The sequence below is a fragment of the Pteropus vampyrus genome, unplaced genomic scaffold (assembly GCF_000151845.1).
Source record: "Pteropus vampyrus isolate Shadow unplaced genomic scaffold, Pvam_2.0 Scaffold12, whole genome shotgun sequence".
NCBI classification, from domain to species: Eukaryota; Metazoa; Chordata; class Mammalia; order Chiroptera; family Pteropodidae; genus Pteropus; species Pteropus vampyrus.
The window spans coordinates 3,021,021-3,033,987 of NW_011888793.1; the positions used below are offsets into that span (position 1 = coordinate 3,021,021).

General features: G+C 37.2%; 1 protein-coding gene across 10 annotated transcripts in view; it reads right to left on the minus strand.

Moving 5' to 3' along the window:
• The window catches only part of VEPH1 (ventricular zone expressed PH domain containing 1), a 190,073-nt gene that overhangs the window by 51,325 nt on the left and 125,781 nt on the right, over positions 1 to 12,967 (minus strand). The window contains exon 10 of one of the 10 annotated variants that reach the window (XR_002777563.1): positions 987 to 1,133. The exons of the other annotated variants lie outside the window; for them this stretch is intronic. The gene's annotated coding sequence lies outside the window, so the exon portion shown is untranslated. The remainder of the gene's footprint in view (positions 1 to 986; positions 1,134 to 12,967) is intronic. 10 annotated transcript variants of the gene reach the window in all.

The following is a 12,967-nucleotide window of genomic DNA, read 5'->3' on the forward strand; positions in this document are numbered from 1 at the left end:
ATAGAATGTAGATTTAAATACAAATGCTTTAAACAAGCTATATTTTATCCATCTTTCTCTTGTTTTAATTAACAATGCATGAGGAATCTCCAAGTGACTCACATGGAAGAAAAAAAAACTTCTTTCCAATAAAGAAGGAGATATCATGTGATATCTGATTTCTATCTGATTTGGGCACCTTGAAATGATAACCTAGAAAGAATAAGCAACCAGATCAAGGAAACCCAGGCTTTTCCTGGGCAGTGGATGGTGTGCATGAATCAGGGGCACTGTTCTCTTGGTTGTGCAGGACCCACACTGACAGCCTCCAGAATACCTCTGTCCAGAAGTGTAGCTTCCTATGAACTGTCCTGGTCTGGTTCCAAAAGGTCATTTTATCTTGAAGAGCTTCAGCAGAGAAGCTTAGTTAATATTGTCCTTCAGAGACAAGAAAGTAGGGGATGGTACAGGTGGCAGCAGATAGCAAAGGTGGTGAGAAGCCATATGTTGGAGGAGCCATTCAACATTTACGATCCTACAAGACGGGGCTTATTATTTCTATTTTAAAGATGAGGAAACTTAGCCCATTTGAGGGTCAGCTTAGCGGATCACTCTCACTGCCTTGTTCACCCTATGACCTTGGCATGTGACACACAATAGATGTTCCACAGAGAGTATCTGGACAGATGAATAATGCTCAGGGGTTCAGAAAAAAAATTGCTCAAGCCTGCCTAATCTGTGGCAGAGCCAGGATTTGAACTCAGCTGAGCTGATAACCATGTTGGAATGCTTTAGACACTGGGGATATACCATACTGAAAATTTTAAAATCTGTAGTCAAATTAACAGTTCATGGGGGGATTTATTGTTTCAGAATTAATCTGACATTTTAAGTGGAATATTTTGAAATTTAATAGATTCACTGTGCCCTAGTATTAAAAATGAAATGTAATAGACTTTGTTAAAAGTCAATGGGGACCCTAATAAGGTGCCAGAGTCAGTCCCTACCTACGAGGATGCGTTGGATTCCTTTGGAAGGTGAGGAGGCTTCTCTGTGCACCATCGGGGATCAGGTGTGAAGGCATAACAGGTTTTTCAGGAAGAGTTCGGAAGAGTTAAGGGAGACTGGCCAGTGACAGATTAGAGGCGAAGGCACTGGAAACAGAACAATAAAGTCATAGGGCCATTTAGAAATATATACTGAAATCTTAATAATATTAACAGTTTCCTGTGATTCTGAAATATTGGTATGAGAGAGAACTAGTTCTCATGAAATTAATTGTTTGGGGGAATTAAAAAAAGATTGGGGTTGGGCATTCAGTATCTGCATATAAAATCAGAAATTATTTCTACATTCTGGGGGTGAATGGATCATAAGATGTAAAGAGTGCTTGAAGGTTGGAAAGACCCCAGAATAGAACAGAGCACACTATCAGCTTAAAATGGCCTTATGAGAAATTGTTTGACAATGGTAGTTAGAAGTATATTTTGGGCACTGATGCTCTGAAAAATGGAATTTAAATTAATCTATGCTAGAGAAATAGCAAACCAAGTCTACCATAAAAGCACACACACAAAAACAGTATTTGCAATAAATCTAATATATGTATACATTGAGACAGCAACATGTTTTGCTTTAGCAGAAAGTTTCAAAAGGAAACAAAATTCTTTTCTAAGAACCCATGCAGGGACCTGAGAGTCGCAAGTCGGATTTCAGGCCTCTGCCCCGAAAAAACAGGTTTTGTCTATTTCCTTGCCCTAAATTCTTGCTGCTCATTCATGTTTTCTTTTGAAAATGAACTTCATTTGGATTTATTTTACTCACCCGGGGCCTACTAGCTTTCTACACACAAACTGCAGGGGTCCCAGAGTGCATAAAAGGGGCAAAGTGGTAGAAGAGAGACCTCTAACTTAGAAGCATATACACTGGCTGGAAAAATAAATCAGTGCTGTGATAGAAAGTTTTGTTAATGCTTTCAGTAAGGCTGACCTGTATCAATATTTTTTCTACTCATTATTTTCAAGGCTTCCCTGGCTTGGAAAGTTTTCCCCACAACATTAACATTTAGTTGTTCGTTTTTCTCTGTAATTTTCCTCCTCCTGTTCATTCGATGATATTGAATGGTAGACATGTGGTAAATGGTTGTTGAACAAATGAATGAATGTCAGACACTATGTGGAGAGGAAGAGTGGTTATGATATGGACCCTAATCTTAAGACTCTTATAGCCAAATGGGAGAAACAGCTATAAACAACAGCTATAAAAAACGTTGTTTATAAACATCTATAAACAACATCTATGAAAAATTGTTTTAAGTCCATGAGATGACGGAGAAACACACTATTATGACCACTCAGAGAAATGAGCAGTTTGTTCTCACTAGAGAGGAGATGTTTGAGGTGAACCATGAAAGATGATCAAGACTTTGAACTTAGAAAAAAATGTGAGGGAGACAGGCATTTTAGGTGTAGGAAGCATCTTGGAAAAAAATTACACAAGGCATGAATGTTCAGTGTAATTCCAGGTAGTGATTTAAGTGTATCTGGCTCATTAAGAAATGTTTTACTCATCAATTGATGCCCAAAGGCTTATTTATTTTTCTAGACTTATGTTGGAGAGGAGGTCATGCTTTGCTAAATATATAATTTTTCCCATAATCCACTGAATCTGATTGTTATTCCTTTACTTTTGGTAGATTGTGGCTTATTTTTCTAAAATTCAAAGGATTTGGTTTGGTCTTTATAAAGACAGAAGTTAACATGAGCCACAATACTTATAGAATATATATTGTAAACCGAATGCCCAAAATATATACATAATACACATGGATAAATTTAAAGACATGATACAAAATACAAAAACATTTGGTCTTCCTTTTGAGTGACGATCTTTAAGAATCATTTTGGAATTTTTTTTTCCTCTGTCACTTTTCTCCCACAGTTCATATGTCTTTATTCCTGCCCTACATTCCCTATACTATATTAAAATATTGTTAGTATATTTAAACAAACTTTTATTTTAGAACATTTTTAAATTAACAGAAAAATTATGAATATAGTGTAGAGAGTTCTTGTATAGTATACACTCAGTTTCCCCTAATATTAACATTGTAAGTTAGTATTAATGACCAGTAATGAACCAATATTTATACATTATAATGAACTTAAGTCCACAGTTTACTCAGATTTTTTTAGTTTGTACTTAGTGTTTAGTGTCCTTTTTCTGTTCCATGAAGTCATTCAGGATACCACATGACATTTATTCATTATGTATCCTTAGGCACCTCTTGGCTTTGACAATTTCTCAGACCTTCTCTGTTTTTGATGACCTTGATAGTTTTGAGAAGTATTTTTGTTAGATATTTTGTAGAATGTCCCTCAGTTGGAACGTGTCTGTTTTTCTCACGATTAGACTAAGACTTCAAGTTTTGGGGAGGAAGACCACAGGTAAAATGCCATTTTCATCATATTATACCAAGAGTACATTTGATCAACAATGTCTAATGGATTTGAACCTGCCTCCCCAGCTGAGCTACCTATTATTTCTGCAGGGACAGGATAGACAATTCAAAATAAATTGCCTATATCTTTAATAAGACCACATACATTGTCCAGCCCTAGAATTGTAACTTAAGGCATTACTTTTTATGCAATTACTATATAGTCAACAAAATTCACTAACCTGGGGGTAGGACAAATCTTTTCATGAGTCTAAAGAGCCTTGGAAAATCTACAAAGAGAAGTTCTTTATGGACCTGTGTAAAATGGGAATAATTGGTTTCTTTTATTCTTAAATACAATAGGAGGAAGTAGGAGAGGGTTCTGAACCCAGAGGAAATAATCAAAATGACTAGGCTCAGAGTTCCTTAGAGCTGGAGAAGGCTGTGGAATGAGTTAAAAGGAGGGCTGGGTGGTACCTTTAATGATGCTCTGCTATTTGTTGATAAGTGCGTCTGTTTTTCCAATTGTCTATATTATATCTGGGAAACACACCATTCTTGGGAGAATAGGCACTTATAACTTATCTTGCAGGGCGGTCACATATATAATCACGCCATTATATACTTTTTATTTAGAGATCAGTGCTTTTTAAGAACTAAAATAGAATAAAAATAGAATATGGCTTTGGTTTTTTAATAGCTAGTAGAAATATCAAATAATTGGCTTTATGTTTTGGAAAAAGAAATAAGTAAGCTCTTGTTTTGAATTTTTTATCAAATTTACACTGTGAAAGTTCTCGTCCAGCTAAATAAGGGTCAAATATTTGGCTTGTTTCCCAGGTTTTTCAACTGAGCCATTCTTCTCCAAACTGTATTTCTAGAATGATTTACAAAAACTCAAAACACGGGAATATTTTGCTGAAATTGTTAGGTTGAAAGTATTCAATAAATATAATCCATTGAATATAAGTATTCAATGAATAGAATTTATAAATAAGCAACAAATTCAAAAAGGCATTCGAGGGGCTAGCAGGAAGGGAGCTAATTTTCATCAACTTCCTATGTTGTACATCGGTGTCAGTGTAACAAATTACATTGAACTGTTATAAAGCAGGTTTCGTTATCCCCATTTTACCAAAAAGAAAATTGCAATTTCAAACTTCCAGGAAGCAAATAAGCTGGAATTTGAATCCAGCCTATTCTCCTTCCAATATATTATTGAAAGGCTCAGAAAATAGAGGTAATAGAAGTATCTCAAAAAAGGAAGTATAGTTCAGTAGAAAAATCCTTGGCCCGGAAGTCAGACAACCAAGGCCTTTGTTGGTAGATTCATCTTTTCTCTCTGTCCTCTTGCTTCTTATCTATAAAATGGGGTAGGCCAAAAACTGATCTAGCATGTACTTTAAAAAATTTTACATTTTTACTTGCTTATTATCTCTCTCTCTCTAGATTGTAAGCTGCACGAGGGTAAGGATTTTTTAGTGTGGTAAAATAAATATAACATGAATTTTAACCATTTACGGAATACAATTCAGTAGCATTAAGTACATTTACATTGTTGTACAATCATCGTCACCATCCATCTCCAGAACTTTTTCGTCTTCCCCAGCTGAAACTCTGTGCCTATTAAAGTATAACTCTCCAATTCTCTCTCCCTCCCAGTCCCTAGCAACCACTAATCTATTTTCTATCTATGGATTTGACCACTCTAAGTATCTTATGTAAGTAGAACAATACAATATTTATTCTTCCGTGTCTGGCTTATTTCATTCAGCATGTCTTCAAGGTTCATTTATGTTACAGGGTTCATGAGAATTTCATTCCTCTTTAAGACTGAATAATTTTCTATTGTATGTATATGCCACATTTTGTTTGTCCATTCATCTGCTGATGAATGTTTGGGTCGTTTCCACCTTTGGCTACTGTGAATAATATTGCTGTGAACATGGGTGTGCAAAGATGTCTTTGAGGCCCTGACCTCAATTCCTTTGGGTGTAAACCCAGAAGTGGGATTGCCAGCTCATATGGTAATTACTTTTTTGAGGAACTGCCACACCAGAGTGTATTTTTTTAGCTCTGAAATTTTATGATTTGATGAGGGGCTATAGAGGGACTCTAGTGTCTGTGATGACTGCTTAAAGTGGGTTGGATGTTTTCCCAAGGTTACCAGCACTTGGTCTCAGCACTCAATACAGGACAGATGGCAACAGGGTCTGTTAGAACAGAATTCCTCTTCCTGCTTGACATTAGTCAGACAGGAACCACAGAAGGCATTTCTTCCATTTTCCATTTAATTCTCTTTTGATGTATTTCAAAGACATGGAATTCAAAATACTGACCCAGAATGAATAAATATCCTAAATTGACAGAAAAAAGTAGAAAGAAATGAAACTAGTAATTTTCCAAAGTAGGTAAAAAAACAAAACAAAACGTGTTTTTGAACTCAATATAGATTATAATTTTGGGGAAAAATGTAGAACTAACTTACCACTTTAATATACTTTTGATTTTACCTGAAAAAAAAAAATGGAAGAAGGCATCACAAGCCAGTGCGGACCACTTATTAAGCTTTAATTACATATGATTTGCAAAATATATTTTTGTCTTAGACTAAAGCTGTACTCTCTGTCACTCCCAAATTAAAGTTTAGAATTTTGAACAGAATAATAATCTCACAACTTTGATGTAGAAAATAGAAAAGACATTCCAATGTAAAAAATAATTTGATTCTCAGAAGTGAAGATGAATTTCTGAAATGACTGAAATGATATCAAATAATTTTTAAAGAGTAGACATTGCTTTAATCATCTTGATATTTTCAGGGCTTGTTTTTGTAGTAGGTTCCCAGAAATGTGAGTTGTCGAACTGATGTGTGCTTAAGGAAAAACTAACAAATTTCTCATTTGATGAAGAAACTAGAACAGGAAAGCGATGAGAAAGAATACTTCATCTCGTTTTCACTAAGCACTATTTACAGCATTATTGATTGAGAAATACATGGTCCCTTCTCAGCAGCTGGTTGGCCACTGGCCATGTCACACGCCCATGTGTACAGCATCTCACCCAGAGCAAAAAGTACTATGCTCGTTTTCCCAACTGTGGCAAAAATCCCAGCCAGTTGTCAAACAAGCATGACAAATGCTTTTGTTCTGAATCATCAGAAAAATGAAATAAAGTTCTTTTGCAAGTGATTGCTTTATTAAACAAATAAAATTCAGAGAAGCAAAGGGAAATTTGGAAATTGTATACTCAGGAATGTACAAACCCATAGGTGTATAACATCCTAGTCTTTGGCCCTGATTTTGAAAAAAATGTCAAAATTCTGTATTGGTATACTAACACATATATTTATATAAGTGTATAGAAGAAAAATTTGTAAGGCTCTAAATCGATCACTGACAGTGATTATTCTGGGTTGAGAAGTGAGATTGGGTATGGGGAGCATACGATTTTTATTCTATATATTTCTGTATTATTATAATTCTCTCTTTAAGGGTTTATATTCATGTGTTACCTGTATAATTTTAAAAGTAAAAATCATATAAAGAGAAAAAATTGATATTGCTTCAATCAGGTGTTTTAAATAATGTCTCACTTAACTACCATGGAATGGGGCTAACGTTTATGGTTTTAAATATATTTTTCTCTTTTGCCTTCCTGGGTTCATAACCTTCGCTCTAATGCACTTGAGCCTCTGCTGACCTGGCAGTTGGGTGGGCACAGGAGTGATAGGGTGGGCATTAGACAGTTTTAGGAGTAAAAAGGTAAGATAGAATTTAACTGCCAAAGTTGGATTATGCAGCATGGCAATAGGCTTGCAAGCAAAACTTTTGTCTTGAGGAAGGATATTCTAAATTTCCTCATCTCCTTTTAGATTATCAATCCCTGAACATGAAAGATTTACATCATAGATCTGTGGTGCGGAGAGGATGACAGCCAAGTCGGTTCCAAGGTTGGTAGGGAGAAGAGCATAACATAGAAGACGTAAAAGGGAAGACTTTTCAGCTCAGGGACGATTGTGGAGTAGAGAGAGACAAGTGTGAAACCGTTAGAAGTGGGTCCCGATTTGCCCATCCTTGGACTTCAGCCTGGGAAAGGGGGAGCATATTAGACAAGCTGTGATAACACTGAGGGCAATGATGATCTTCAGGAAGGAGATCCATTCCCAGGTACCAGTACAGGGCAGCCAATTTAATTAAAGATCATAGAGCCAGGCACAGGAGGTCTGAGGTTCAGCCTTGCCTCTGTTATGGAGTGGAAAGGAGGAAGAAGAAACTGAGATTCTTGCTGAACAGTTTTTTTCTGAGAAATCACTACAGGGGTGAGGGAGGTCTGCAGAGTGGACTATAGAGAGAACAGTCCAAGCCAGGCCTCAGAGGGGACCACAGCTCAGTGAGTGTGAGGTGAGGTCAGATTGGCCAGGTAGAGCTATGGACCTGCTCATGTGCACAGTGCCTGGATGTTAAGTTACACCATCCTGGACTTCACCTGTGTGTGTCAGCTGGGAGAGGGTGATCAGACAAAGGACATTATCTTTTAAGGAAGAAGACACCCCTCCCTTCCTCCCACGCCCAGGCACAATGCTTTTCCACCACAAGGAAATAGAAGATGTTAAGTAATGTATTATGCTTAAATTAAATAGCAATTTCTAACAGTTGATGCCAAAGAGTGGTTTAATTTATAGCCAAGTATTTTTAATTATGTAAATTCTATTATAAATTACATGTCACTTTCATTTACACAGTATTTAGGGCTTTGTTGATAGTTTGTTTTGCTTTTGATTGCAGTTTTGATCATTATAGTACAATTGGATGAGTTATGTGGCACATTCCCATTCATACTCAAACTTCTCTTGATGAAAACCCACGTGAGTGACCCATGAAATCCCAGCTCTCGGTATTACTGTTATTCAGTGGGAACCACCTGAACTGGAAGTATAGCAATCAGGGAAATAAGTCAAAGAAATAAATTGCCTCTGTCAAGTTAGCTTTGGAGACTAGAAAGTCTATAGTAGAAGCAAATATCATAATCTTAAAATTATTTTTCTATAAATGAATGTTACACATGACGGAGGTCAATATATCTTTGAAAGCCTTAGTTTTATCCATTGTTTCTTTCAAGTTGTATTCAAGTGTAACTTGTTTCATTCTTAGGTAACCTACAATCCAGAGATGATGACATTAATCATCATAATTAACATTAAAGAGAGCCAACTTTTTACTCTTTCTGGTTTACTATTTCTACCTTCATTTTCTTATTGCTGCCCAAAATTATATCATAAAACAGAATAACAATGTTATTCAGCTTCTAGAAACTCAACCTTTTAGTTGTAAATTTGAAACAGCTGTTTATATATTTTGTCCCATAGAGGAAGACAGAAAGATCTATTAAAGAACTAACATCAGAGTTAATAGAGTGGAATTATCATTCTTGCCTCAATTATTTATTTCCCAGTGGTCCATGCTGTAGCATGAACTTTGGGGTGAGACTACAATCAACATTCATTCAACAGAGGCTACAGTAGTGGCCTACTGCCCCCTAGAAACTCTGGCATCTCAAATATTTGCCTTGTGTGGGAAATCTGATACCAGGTGCCAGTTAAAAGAGACTCTCTCTATAAGACAGGATTGCAGTGGAACCAGCTCAGAAAACTATTGTGTTCTTTAAAATCTTGAGATTCAAACGCACTTGAAAGCATGGCGAAGCTCACGATTCAATATCCCCCATGTATTTAGATCATAATGGCTTCATTTTAAAATTAAAGAAAATGTATCTGCCTTGGTAAGTCCTTTATTGTTAATTTTTCTGCTTTACTGAAAGCCCTCTCTGGTGAAGAGGAATCTGAGAATCAGAAAGTCAAGATGTATTTATGACCCATAATACAGGAGGTGCTTATGACCCCTCTGCAAGAGCCTGCTTAAAAATGATTGAGATATTTAATACCTATCTATATGTTGTGATAGCAACTTGCTCAAAGGAACTCTCTTAGCACAAAACCATTGGGCTGGTGTCCTCAGGAGAGAACTTTCCACATTCACGAATTCACAATTATCTGAGCAACCAGTTACACCATATTTGGTATTATTCTGCATGAAAATATATAAGGAAACAGTTATTACCGAGTCCTGGCCTGGTCTCCTGGATTGAAAGAATGGCAGCAAAAAGAGCAGGTGAGATAAGGGTTGAGGAGTCTTTCCTAAGATGGCCATGTGCTCCAAGAACAAATACCACAGAACCTACCTTTGCCTATGCTAGCCCTGGCCACCCATCAAGAGCAACAATCTCCCATGGCAGGCTTTGACTGAGCCACCTCCAGAACCAAAAAGGGCAGACCTGGAGGTTAACCAGGAGCTCTGTCACCACTGGGCTGGAGGTAGCCTGGGTTGGGATGAACAGAGATGGAGATACATGAACAGCAAGCCATTAGTTCTCACTTTCTCCTACTAGTGGGACCCTTCCCATCTCCTATTTGGAATGAAAGCTGGCTCTGAATCTTGCCTCGCTGCTACCAGAGCCCTCCCATGTGGAGACTGGCCCTATTCATGGATCTCCCTGTGGCCACTTGAATGGACATGCTGGAAACATGCCTTTGGCATTCATTTGCTGCCAAGAATTGCATCTGTCCAAGAGCTCTGGGTGCCCTGTAAACAGCGTCCTTTTAGACATGACTTTAGGCCTTTTCTGCAGGGCCACTGCTTATAGCCACATAGGCTTCCCACTGCATGAGTCCAGCAGGTGTCATTCCCATAGGCCATAGTGTAAATGGTGCCCTTCTGGAATAGCCAATGCAGAGGACCTGCCCATCCAACACAAGTTGCCACACTCCTTGGACAGTGTGACTTGAGATGTATGGAGATCCATGGAGGAGGCTGACCTCCTATTCTAGTTAATTTTTTCTCATCCATGACATCTTACTCCCATTCTCTGGGCTTATGATAGTTTTTCTTCTCTCAACTGCCTGCATATCTCATGGCCAAGACCCTGCTTTGTCATTCCACCAATTCTCATTTAGCTAAGTCTAGCCCCAGGAATGAAAGACGGGGAGGGAGAGATACATTTGAGAAACTGCCCGTAACTCTTGTTCCAACAGGAGAAGACTGCAGAGAGCACAAGATGTCTCTGACCACAGTCAGTAGCTTATAGAGCATAGTGAATTTGCACTGAAAGAGAACTGTACTTCTTGTGGCTCATTCATGGCATATGTATGTCAAAGGCGACTAGGCAAATCAATAATAAAGGCACTCAAAATATATGCCTGTACTTTGCCGATTTGAATAAAAATAGCCTGTTCTTTAAAAACCTGAAACTTCATCAACATTGTTCTAAGAACCTGAGAACATGCTTTCATCAGCAGGTCAACTTCATTATCACAGGACAAGGTGGGCTCAGCCTACAGCACAGCAGCTAACAGTACAGATTCTGCTCCTGGACAACCGGGCATTAAATCTCAGGTCTACCATCTATCTGCCAATTTGGGGCAGATTTTTATCTATATTTCAGTTTTTGCACTTATAATTTAGGAATAACAATGTTTTACTCAGGGTAGAGTAAAGCATTTAAAATGGTACTTAGCACATAGTGTTTGCTGCTTCTAGTAGCCCAGAAGGCTTCACCCAGAACCATGCTTATAATTATGCTTATAATGTTTATTTATGGAGTACTCGATGCTTATTAAGTGTGGAGTTTGTCATAGGATGTGTGGTCATATATTTTTATTATAACATACACAACATAAAATTTACCATTTAAACCATTTTTAAGTGTACAATTTGGTGGCATTAAGTACATTCATGATGTTGTGCAACCATCACCTCTACCTAGTTCCATAACTTCACTACTCCAAATGGAAACCCATACCCATTAAGCGGTTACATTCCCTTCCCTCCAGCCGCTGACAACCACAAATCTGCATTTTGCTCCTACGGAGTTGCCTATTCTGGATATTTCATATAACATGTGGCCTTTTGTGTCTGGCTTCTTTCATTTACCATAATGTTTTCAAGGTTCATCCACGTTGTAGCATGTATTGTTACTTCATTTCTTTTGATGAGTGAATAATATCCCATTGTTAGATATGCTACATTTCATTTATCTATTCATTCATTGATGGACATGTGGGTTGTTTCTACCTTTTGGTTTTTGTGAATAGAGCTTCTATGAACATTTATGTACATATTATTGTTTGAACACTTGTTTTCAATTCTTTCGGGTTTATACCCAGGAATGGAATTGCTGAGCCATAAGGTAATTCTATGCTTAACTTGTTGAGAAATGGTCATATATATTTAAACAATTATTTCCATGTCCTTATAATGTCCAAATTTAAAAATAAAACCATCGTATTAATTGTGGAGGAGATGTACCTGGATAGTGACATCTGTAGTCACTTTCCTGGTCCCCTGATTGCACAGACAGTGACGAGCAACCCTTACTAATGACATTCAAATAACGATCATTTGTGATAGGGTGACTGAGAACTTATAATTACAGAGAAGGGTTATTGTGAGTAACACTGTTCATATTTTTGTGTTAATTCCAATGTTGTTTCTAATATTTCCAGGAATTTAGCCAATACTCTCCTCCAAATAAGTATAACCAAAACATACATTATGACACTAATTTAAAATTGAACTTATTTTTAAATGACTATATTGATATTTTATTACTTCTCCAGTGAACTTTTGGTCATCACTAGAAAGAACGAGCCCTGCAATAGCAGTGATGAGTCCGACTCAGCTCCCAAAAGAGAAATGCGAAGACTCAGTCAATCACAAAATCTTCAAGGGAAGTTCATCTGGAAGAAGTCAACTTTTTCCTATCACACACTCTTGATGGCTGCCAAATACAAGCTAGATGTCCAAACAGTAAGGATACAAAGTAGTCAGTATCAATATAATCAGAAATAAATTTGGGACACTTTTTTAGGAGCTAGCACGATTTGCGAATGCAAAATTAATTTTAGAATTTCTATGAATTTTAAATCAAATACATACATATGTATATATATATTTATACAAATATGTATGTTTCTGCATGATGCTAATGTAGTTGATTTCTGGCAATGATACAGAGTCACTTTGTGGTCACACTGTCAGGGGAAGCCCATGTGTTATAAATAAACATTTGGCTCTACCAAGCAGAGATTTATTAAAAGTTGTACAGAGGCAAACCAAGGAGGCATGCCGCGATCCCCTGCAGGTACCATTCCATGTGCTACCAATTACTTTACAATTCTGCAAAATGCATAACAGCAACCAGATTTAGGGTACAGAAAATTTTAGGAAATTTTATTATTAAACTCCACTAAAATGAGTCTGTTTACATTTTTCCCCCTGAGCAAAGAGGGAAGGGTCTAAGATTATCTATATGTGAATCGTGTATCTCATTGCTCTCTCTAGTTGTCAGTTCTGAATGAAGACCTTCTGGTCCAGCCACTAGCCAACAGCCTCAAGAGAACACTCTTGGGAGAGGGATATATTTTTATCAAAAGGTTTGACTATGCACAGGACCTCCACACAGTATGTATCAGCTGTCTCAACTTCTTTGAAG